This window comes from Macaca nemestrina, chromosome 16, assembly GCF_043159975.1.
Source record: "Macaca nemestrina isolate mMacNem1 chromosome 16, mMacNem.hap1, whole genome shotgun sequence".
Classification (NCBI taxonomy): Eukaryota; Metazoa; Chordata; class Mammalia; order Primates; family Cercopithecidae; genus Macaca; species Macaca nemestrina.
In genome coordinates this window covers 15106463-15116364 of record NC_092140.1, presented here as the reverse complement: position 1 = coordinate 15116364, position 9902 = coordinate 15106463, and the positions used below count along the sequence as shown (strand labels likewise).

Genomic DNA, 9902 nt, shown 5'->3' with positions numbered 1-9902 from the left:
TTCGGGAGGCCAAGGCGGGTGGATCACGAGGTCAGGAGATTGAGACCTTCCTGGCTAACACGGTGAAACCCCATTTCTACTAAAAATACAAAAAATTAGCCAGGTGTGGTGGCGGGTGCCTGTAGTGCCAGCTATTTGGGAGGCTGAGGCAGGAGAATCGCTTGAACCCAGGAGGCGGAGGCTGCAGCGAGTCAAGATCGTGCCACTGCACTTTAGCCTGGATGACAGAGCAAGACTCTGTCTCAAACAAACAAACAAACAAAAATCTTGTGTCCTAATTGAAGAGGACTGATGATTAACAGTAGAAATAATAGCCAACATCATAGACATCTCAACTTTCCATTCATTCATTTATTTATATCAGTATGGACCTATGGATCCCTGTTTTATTCGATAGCGATAATCCTTTACTACCATTATTTGTTTCAATTTTAGAATTAACCCAGATTTGTCAGTGGAAGCCCATTCAAGCTGGTTTCTATGTTCTTTTGACCTCTTTCCGTTATTGTTTGTTATTTCCATATCTTCTGGTACAAGATGGTTCGGCTCATGTAGTATTTTCTCTGCTCCAGCACCGGAATCAGCCATTTCTCCAAAGAGCTCTGATTCTTTACGTGGCAAGTTGTATTCAGGAGTAAGAATCCCAGCACTAGGTGTGTTCGTTGTTACTGGGTGTCACTGATCCCAGGAGCTTTCAGCGACAGAGCCAAGGAATGTGTGTGTGTGTGTGTGCGCGCGCGCGCGTGCGTGCATGCTTGTGTGTGTGTGTAAATGTTCACATTCACTCATTTACATTTATACTTTTGTTTGTTTTGAGACAGAGTCTCACTCTGTTGCCCAGGCTGGAGTGCAGTGGTGCAATTGTGGCTTACCGCAACCTCTGCCTTTTGGGTTCAAGCGATTTTCCTTCCTCAGCCTCTGGAGTAGCTGGGATTACAGGAGTGTGCCACTACTGCCTGGCTAATTTTTGTATTTTTGGTAGAGACAGGATTTCACCATGTGGACCAGGCTCGTCTTGAACCTCTGACCTCAAATGATCCACCCACCTTGGCTTCCCAAAGTGCTGAGATTACAGGCATGAGCCACTGCGCCTGGCCCATTTATATTTCTTTATGTATCTAACTACATATATTAAAAACCATGAGTGCACACCAATCAGTATCTCCAATTCCAAACCAACAATACAGGGTCCATTCTAGTTTTCCCCTTCATATATATATACACACACACATATATATATATACACACACATGTATGTAGATGTTTTGCTCTGTTGTCCAGGATGGAGTGCAATGACATGATCTCGGCTCACTGCAACCTCCGCCTCCCAAGAAACCCCGTCTCTTCTAAAAATACAAAAATTAGCCGGGTGTGGTGGAGCATGCCAGCCAAAATGTAAGGCTCTTACATTTTGTCAGCTGAGGCTCTCAGGAACCTACCTCTGTCTTTTCCCCTAGAAGAGATGGTTCGGTATTCGCTAGTTCAGTGCTCAGGTGACTTTATAGGACATAACTGCCACGAGTAACAAGAATCAAGCCAGGTGTGGTGGCTCACACCTGTAATCCCAACACTTTGGGAGGCCAAGATGGGTGGATCACAAGGTCGGGAGTTCAAGACCAGCCTGGCCAAGATGGTGAAACCCCATCTCTACTAAAAATACAAAAATTAGCTGGGTGTGGTGGTGGGTGCCTGTAATCCCAGCTACTTGGGAGGCTGAGGCAGGAAAATTGCTTGAACCCGGGAGGCAAAGTTTGCAGTGAGCCAAGATTGTGCCACTGCACTCCAGCCTGGGCAACAGAGCGAGACTCCATCTCAAAAAAAAAAAAAAGAAAGAAAGAAAAAAAAGAATTAACTGTACATGTTTCACATTTTCGAATGTTTGTTTCATTTAATTCATTCATTCACTGATTTTTTTTTTGTTTCAACACCTTTATTAAGGGATAACTGGCATACGCTAAAGACATATTGAAAGTGTAAAGTTGGCTAAGTTTTGACATATGTATATACCTGTGAAACCATTGCTGCAATCAAGATAATGAGCACAGCTTCCATCCCCAATGGTTTCCTCAAGCCTCTCTGCAATCCCTGCGCCAGGCAACCACTGATCTGGCCCTGTCGCTATAGATTAGTGTGTATTTTCTAACACAAACCAATTTATGTTTTAGATTCCTAAGTGTCTAACTGCATTTGGATTTCTAACTAATGCAGAGGAGGAGATACTTGGGAGACGGTGTTGTAAACCAAGCCAGGAGTGCATGGCGTTGGCTGCACGGGCTGGCAGCAGTTGAGGGAGACATGCAGTACAGACAGGAAGATCATTGCCCTTGGAATGCTGTGGCAACAGATGTAGTCAAACTGGCCCAGCAGTATCTTGGATTCCTTATCGTTCGGATTCCTAATTCCACTCAGGTGTCAGATAGTATGTACTCTTTCTTCCTGGCTTCATTTGCTTAGCATCACTATTGTGGGATTCACCCATGTTGTTGTATGTAGAGATATAGTTCATCCTTTTTTAATGCAAGCAGTATTTCATTATATGAATATATGAATTTTTTTTTTTTTTTTTTTGAGACAGAGTTTTGCTCTTGTTGCCTAGGCTGGAGTGCAACGGCGTGATCTCAGCTCACCGCGACCTCCGCCTCCTGGGTTCAAGCAATTCCCCTGCCTCAGCCTCCCACGTAGCTGGGATTACAGGCATGGACCACCATGCCCGGCTAATTTTTTATTTTTAGTAGAGATGGGGTTTCTCCATGTTGGTCAGGCTGGTCTCGAACTCCCGATCTCGAATGATCCACCAGTCTCAGCCTCCCAAAATACTGGGATTATAGGTATGAGCCACTGCGCCTGGCCTGAAAATTTGATAATTAATTTATTGTTGATGGATTTCAGGGTTGTTTCCAGTTTTGGCTATTACAAATAAAGCTGGTGTAAATATTCATGACAAGTCTGTGTATGGACACAGGCTGTCATTTGTTTTGGTAAACATCTAGGAGTAAAATAGCTGGATCATATGCTGTATGTGCATTTAACATTTCAAAACATAGAACATTTGCTTTCCAAATGGCTGTAATTTTTTACAATCCCACCAGCAGTGTATGAGAGTTCCAGTTGCTCCATATTCTCACCAACATTTGCTATGGTCATTTACTTTCGTTTTTTATTTTTATTTTTTTGAGATGGAGCCTCACTCTGTCACCCAGGCTGGAGGGCAGGGGCGCGATCTTGGCTCACTGCAACCTCCGCCTCCCAGGCTCAAGTGATTCTCTTGCCTCAGCCTCCCAAGTAGCTGGGATTAAAGGTGCGTGTCACGCCCAGCTAATTTTTGTATTTTTAGTAGATATGGGGTTTTGCCATGTTGGCCAGGCTGGCCTGGAACTCCTAACTTCAAGTGATCCACCCACCTCAGCCTCCCAAAGTATTGGGATTACAGGCGTGAGCCACCGAGCACGGCCAAGTATTTTTAATTTTAGCAATTCTAATAGATGTGTAATGGTATTGCTTTGTGGTTTTGTCTTACATTTCCCTGATGACTAAAAATAGCACCTTTTCATGTGTTTACTTGCCATTCATATATCTTCTTTGAATATAAGGTGTCTTTTCAAATATTTTGTCTATTTTTAAATTGATTTTGTAATTTTCTTACTATAGTATTTTGAGAGTGCTTTTATCTCCTGGATACAAGTCCTATGTCAAACAGATTGTTTGCAAATATTTCTTCCTGGTCTATGACTGGTGTTCTCATTTACTTAATACAGTCTTTCAAAGAGCAGAAGTTTCTAATTTTGGCAAAATCCAATTTATATTTTTTTCTCTTATGGATCATGTATTTGGTGTCATACCTTAAGAATCTTTACTTTACCTAAATTCATGAAGATTTTCTTCTATAAGTTTTAAGTTTAGTATGTTTCATACAGGTCTACGATCCATTTTGAGTTAATTTTTGTAAATGGTTCAATGAATCATTGTATCAAGGTTCATTTTACTTGCATATTAATATCCAATTTTTTTCCAACACTATTTCTTGAAAACCCTACCATTTTTTCTCTAAATTGTCTGATTTTTAATCATTTTTATTTCATAAAATCATAAATGGGGTTTTGTAACCCAAAGTTGAAATGTTTATTCTTCATAGCTTCAGAATTTGATGAGCAACTCTAGACTATGCTTTCCAAACCAGTCTTCTTGGCTATTTTTCAAACTTCTGAGATCTAGCATTAAACTGCTTGATTCTAAATGTATGATTTTAGATAACTATTCTCCATTGTTGACAAGAGTTTTCTGAAAACAGTCTATCAAATATAAAGAATGGTTTCTAAGAATCAGTAGTGACTTAAGAAATATTAAACACTTATCAATAAATCAGTTACTCATTTTAAAAATAACAGAACCAGTGCTGTTCTCTGTCATAAAAGAGAACACGTAAAATTATATTGTTTTTATAGATTTGGTAATCTTTTATTCCCCACACAGGCCTTCAATCCTACTTAAAGACCTTTGATGCACAGTAACCATCAGGATTTACTGAGTAAAATCCCAGGTATTAACCACGGCCCTAAAATGTGCTATTCCAAAGAGAAAGAGGTTCGTTGATGGAATTTTTTTTTTTTTTGAAGATGGAGTCTCGCTCTGTTGCCCAGGCTGGAGTGCAGTGGCACGATCTCAGCTCACTGCAACCTCCAACTCCCTGGTTCAAGCGATTCTCCCCTCTCAGCCTCCCAAGTAGCTGGGGTTACAGGTGTTTGCCACCAAGCCCAGCTAATTTTTATATTTTTAGTAGAGATAGGGTTTCACCACATTGGCCAGGCTGGTCTCGAACTCCTGACCTCTAGTGATCCACCCACCTTGGCCCCCAAAGTGCTGGGATTACAGGTGTGAGCCACCACACCAGCCAGATGAAAATATTTTTAAAATCAACTTTGCGTATAACATGGCATACTGCCCACCAAACAAAAAAGAAAATCTAAATCTTCTTCCTTTTATAGCAGTGCCCACCTTTACTCCGAAGATTACAACGTATTCACCTTTTATGCTTGTTTGTTTTTTTGACTGCCTAATCTAATATTTAACTTTTAAAAATTCTGCATTTCAATGTAGTAAGAGTTATTTTTCAAATGATCTTCACAGTCTGGAACACAGACACCAGAGCAACACTCTCAAGTCACACTGTTTGACCATAATGAAGAGAAGAAAATGGACTGATATCTGAAGATCTGTATTCCTTCTGCTCTGAAGGTAAGGAAGTTTTTAACATGGGAGCAACACAGAACTTCATTCCTCTGGAGCTCCTTTCAATGCAGAATGCGGCCGGGCGTGGTGGCTCACGCCTGTAATCCCAGCACTTTGGGAGGCCGAGGTGGGTAGATCACAAGGTCAGGGGTTCGAGACCAGCCTGACCAACGTGGTGAAACCCTGTGTCTACTAAAAATACAAAAACTAGCCGGACATGGTGGCGGGCGCCTGTAATCCCAGCAACTCAGGAGGGTGAGGCAGGAGAATCACTTGAACCTGAGAGATGGAGGTTGCAGTGAGCCAAGATCGCGCCACTGCACTCCAGCCTGAGCGACAGAGCGAGACTCTGTCTCAAAAACAACAACAACGAAACAAACAAACAAACAAACAAAAACCCCACAGAATCCTTCAATTCAACAAGTAAATATCCTATTCTTAAAAAGTAAAGTTTGGTCACTAAGAAGGACTGAACAAAAATTATTCCCCTCCCCCCAAACACAACTAGAGCAGCTGTAATCAGGCCCCCTTCTCCCCACAAAAACAGGGAAGTTGTCGGGGCTGAAGACTTTAAGTGTGACATTTCAGTTCCTAAAACATCGCTGCTGCTTGCTCAAAGTTCTAGGTCTATGTATTTCCTTCTCCAATATGTCCCCATGCATAAGTTTATTTCCATACATACCAACATGCACATATGTGCACTCACACATGCACACACAGACACACATACACACCTTCTCTCAAGTCAGACACTTGTGTTTGTTGATAAATCATGAGGATTATGGACTAGGTGTGTATAGGGTTTCATAGGTGCTTTGTAAACATCAGAGTCACTTGGGTCCTTTTCTTTAAAAGCCTAAAATCCAATTATGCCACAAATGACCACTGCTTTGCCACACGCTGGTCACAGCTGCATACTGATGAAGGGAAGAGAAAAAGTCCTCAGAACTGATGTTTAAGTAGGAAGGCAAAGAGACAATCTCAGACAATCTGATGTGCCAGGGAAGAAAGTTTAATGCGCTGTCCACAGGACCAAACTTCAATACTAAATCAGGATCAGGAGAACCATTTGAACTAAGTAAACTGCCTAACATAGCTACATCCAAATCTGTGGGGGTCGCTTTTGCTTCTGGGCTACTAACTGGCAAACGTCCTGAGTAGCTCTCAGAATATCTGCTTTTCCGTCTACTGGGGATGGCACCTTCAGTGCCAAATGGCAATTTAGAACTTCATCATCTTTGTCGTTACTATTTGCAAACTCTGGTGAGTATTTTGAACAATCTAGGCCCAGAATTTTTGCTGTTGTTTTAAAATTTCATCCATCAATCTGGAATTACTTCTTTTGAAAAGGTTGGTGGTTGTAGACGCGAATGTAGGAGGTGGCCACAGCCATACACCACACCACGAGGCGTGCAACGTCCGAGAAACTGGGCTCTTGCTCCACCATGGTATCAGCAGGCCCATGTGCACATCTAAATTGTTTTCTGAATCTTCGTTGAAAATCAGTTGTTCAGATAGGTGTGGTCTATTTCTGGGCACTCTATTCTGCTCCTTTGGTCTATTTGTCCATCTTTATACCAATCCCACATTGTCTTGATGACTGCAGGATTTAATAAGTCTTGAAATCCAGTCGTAATAGCCTTCCAACTTTGTCAAAGTTGCTTTGGCTATTCAAGGTCCTTTGCATTTCTATATGGATTTCAAAAGTGGCTTGTCGGCTGGGGGTGGTGGCTCAAGCCTGTAATCCAGCACTTTATAAACATCACTTTGTAAACCGCCAACGCAGGTGGATCACATAAGGCCAGGAGTTCAAGAGCAGCCTGGGCAACATGGTGAAACCCTATCTCTACTAAAAATACAAAAATTAGCCTGGTGTGGTGGTGCATGCCGATAGTCCCAGCTACTCAGGAGGCTGAGGCAGGAGAATCGCTCGAATCTGGGAGGCGGAGGTTGCAGTGGCAGAGATCGCACCACCGCACTCCAGATTGGGTGACTGAGTGAGACTCCGTCTCAAAAAAAAAAAAAAAAAGAAAAGAAAAGAAAAAGCGGCTTGTCAAGTTCTGTGAAAAAGCCTGCTGGAATTTTGATTGGGATTGCACAGAAGGATGCATTTCTGAGCGTTTCTGAGAGATGCATCTTCAAAGGTAGGACAGGGGCTAGCTCCTATTTAACACTGGCAAACCCTGGGGAACTAATCCAGTGCTCCCTTGACTGGCATTTTGGGGACATCTTTTGTATAACCAGCTCACACCCAAATCAGGACACAGCCAGCCTCCCCGCCCTGCTCTTTGGCCAGGTTCACATTTCTGTCTCACTGAATCTGCATAGGAGAACAGAGGCATCTGCAGCTCACGAGCTGCTCATTTGCTGGTTAAGTGGGAGCCCCACTGTCCCCACCCCCCACAGCAGTGACATGAGGGATGGTGAGATTTCTGAACCAGTAAATCCAATTGGCCCCTGGCTGGTCTGTTACTGAGGTATACAAGCCTAATGCCTAGTAGTTTTCTGGATGGAATAGAAAGGTTAAAACTCTACTTAAAACGTCAAGCATAGGCCGGGTGCAGTGGCTCACACGTGTAACCCCAGCACTTTGGGAGGCTGAGGCGGGCAGATTACCTGAGGTCAGGAGTTTGAGACCAGCCTGGCCAACATAGTGAAACCCCATCTCTATTAAAAATACAGAAATTAGCCGGGCATGGTGGTGCACACCTATAGTCCCAGCTACTTGGGAGGCTGAGACAGGAGAATCACTTGAACCCGGGAGGCAGAAGTTGCAGTGAGCTGAGATCATGTCACTACACTCTAGCCTGGGTGACAGAGTGAGACTCTGTCTCAAAAAAAAAAAAAAAAAAAAAAAAGCATGAAACAACACTGCCTTTATCTATTAAGCTTACAGCATTTTCCAAAGAAGACATTTTTTCATCCTGGTAGACAGAAATCCCTGCTATTTCTCTGAGATGGGACAAGAACACTAGACTACTTTTTAAAATCCAGTCTAAATTCTCTAATGCAAATCCAGCTATGATTTCTTTCTTCTTTCTTTTCTCTTCTCTTTTCTTTCCTTTCTTTTTTCTTTCCTTTCTTTCCTTCCTTTCCTTTCTTTTCCTTTCTTTTCTTTCTCTCTTTCTCTCTTTCTATCTCTCTCTCTCTTTCTTTCTTCTCTTTCTTTCAGCCAGAGTTTCCACGCTTGTCCAGGCTGGAGTGCAATGTTGCCATCTCAGCTCACTGCAACCTTCACCTCCCTGGTTGAAGCGATTCTGCTGCCTCAGCCTCCCGAGTAGCTGGGATTACAGGGGCCCGCCACCACGCCCAGCTAATTTTTTTGTATTTTAGTAGAAATGGGATTTCACCATGTTAGCCAGGCTGGTCTTGAACTCCTGACCTCTGGTCATCCTCCTGCTTCGGCCTCCGAAAGTGCTGGGATTATAGGTGTGAGCCACCGCGCCCAGCCTGTCTATGATTTCTTAACAAGGACAAGAGGGGGAAACCTGTTCATTTTCCTAAACTACTCTCTGTCTACACAATCCCTCCTTGGTCCCTCACACGAAGCACTTACGGTCTATCCAAGGTCCTGACTTAGGGAGCTGACAGGATGCTCCAGAAAGAGACAGAGACGTATCGTCAGGACCACTCTTCAGATGCCTCAAAACCTGTTTCTGTTTGCAAATGACCCTGGGTCTAACTATCATGGCATTTTTGATCCTCCTATTGTTCTATTAATCCACAGTAATCGTCTTAATGTGTGAAATCCAAACTTGTTATGTAGGAAGTGCTGTTGCTGGGAATTGAGAAATAGAATTTTTTGGATCACAAAAGCAGCATGGAGAGGATTTATGGAAAAGTTGCTGTAAGCTGCTGTGGTTACAGTTTAGGAAGTGTGGTTATTCGAATAATCATTTTGAGCCTATTTTTTCTCTTAAATACTGGGAAGAGGATTAGGGCCAGTATCGCCTTCTGCTGAGGTTGTTAGCTCTCCTCCCTCACTGGCCAGCGAAGGAGGGCCTCCAAAGGAAGCCTCCGCCCTGGGTATCTAGGTGGTTAAGCTATTTCTTGGTACCAGCCTTACTCTTCATGAATCTTCTCTTTATTCATTCAGTTCCCTGGGGATTCCATCTGATTTCCTTTCCTCTTCACATCTTTTATTAATTATCTACCCCGTAAAGTTCTTCTTCCAAAACCAATTCCAAAGTGGAAAGAATTTGTCAGTTTCTCTTCTTGCTGTCCCTTATTCTCTTATTCACAAATATTTACTGAACACCTATGATGTGTTCATCAATGTTTGAGTCAGACTCCATCTCTGTCCTGGTGAAAATGACAAGAGTGAGGCAGACAGATACTAAACGAGCAGACAACAATATGTACTTGAACGGAAGATGCATGGTATTCTAGATTTTAATATTTCTGAAATTGAAATGCATCTTATAGGTGATGATGAGAGGGAGGGAGGGAGGGAGAGAGGGAAGGATTAAGAGAGAGAGAGAGAGAGAGAGAGAGAGAGAAACCTCCAAGTTAGAGGAGAGCAGTGTAATATAGTTATTCTTTAACACTTTTAGGTTTTACCTCTGCCATTTGACTGAATGCATCTAAATGATTTGCTGAAGCTGCTGTCTTATGTTGCATTCCTCCCAGAGGCAGAGCCTGGGACAAGGGCTTGCATATAGGTGTTTGTTTGGACT

General features: G+C 42.7%; 1 pseudogene; it reads right to left on the bottom strand.

Annotated features, from left to right (window-relative positions):
• Window positions 1-6074: 6074 nt before the first annotated feature.
• LOC139359170 (dehydrodolichyl diphosphate synthase complex subunit NUS1 pseudogene) lies at window positions 6075-6673 on the bottom strand (annotated as a pseudogene).
• Between the last annotated feature and the right edge of the window lie 3229 nt (window positions 6674-9902).